Genomic DNA, 967 nt, shown 5'->3' with positions numbered 1-967 from the left:
TCTGGGTCACTGGGAGGAAATTTTGTACCTCAGATTCTTGTGGTCCTTTTTTGATTGATGGATGATTGATTGTGGTACTGGGAATGTAACCCATGACCTCCTGCAATCCAGGCAAGCACTCTGCCACTGAGCTACACCCACAGCCTTATATCCTTGAATTGAAGCTTGCTTTAAATTGCATAACAGTGCATGATTACAAAGACTGAGATGCAGAAAAACTATTTTGTCACACTATAATCATTTAAACCATGGGTGTCTAAACTTCTGGAGTGATTGGACCACAGTAAGGGAAGAGGTGTTGTCTTGAGCCATATGTAAACTATATCATATAGTTAATGCATATAAGCAACAAAACTTCCATGGTGGAATACAAAAATCAGTAAAAAATCAGTAAAAAATCTAGTATTAGTGATGTCGTATATATAATTACAAGAAAATCATAAGCAAAAAACTATGGATTTGCTTTTCTGCCAGCTCCCCCCATGCTCCCCTGCGCCGCTCGGGTTGCACCGCACTCAGTCTGAGCTCCTGGCTCCCGCTAAGCTAGCGCTGCGTCTCCCTTCAGCCACCATCTTGATTATCTGTCGGGACCCAATCAGCCACGATGAGATGTTCTCCGACATTTACAAGATCCGGGAGATCGCGGGCAGGCTGTGCCTGCAGGTGGAGGGCAAGATGCTCAGTAGAACAGAGGGGTGACATTGATGACTCACTCATTGGTGGAAATGCCTCTGCTGAAGGCCCCGAAGTTGGCGAAAGCACAGTAGTCACTGGTGTTGATACTGTCGTGAACCATCACTTGCAGGAAACCAGCTTCACAGAAGAGACCTACAAGAAGTACATCAAAGATTATATGAAATCAATGAAAGGCAAACTTGAAGAAGAAAGACCAGAAAGAGTAAAACCTTTTATGACGGGCTGCAGAACAAATCAAGCACATCCTTGCTAATTTCAAAAACTATCAGTT

The 967-nt window shown here is 43.5% G+C and overlaps 1 pseudogene; it reads left to right on the top strand.

The window, feature by feature from the left end:
• Positions 1–453: 453 nt before the first annotated feature.
• On the top strand, positions 454–962 carry LOC104860720 (annotated as a pseudogene).
• Positions 963–967: the final 5 nt, after the last annotated feature.

Source organism: Fukomys damarensis, unplaced genomic scaffold, assembly GCF_012274545.1.
Source record: "Fukomys damarensis isolate Sample0158 unplaced genomic scaffold, DMR_v1.0_HiC HiC_scaffold_32019, whole genome shotgun sequence".
Classification (NCBI taxonomy): domain Eukaryota; kingdom Metazoa; phylum Chordata; class Mammalia; order Rodentia; family Bathyergidae; genus Fukomys; species Fukomys damarensis.
This window is presented reverse-complemented; position numbering and strand designations above follow the sequence as displayed.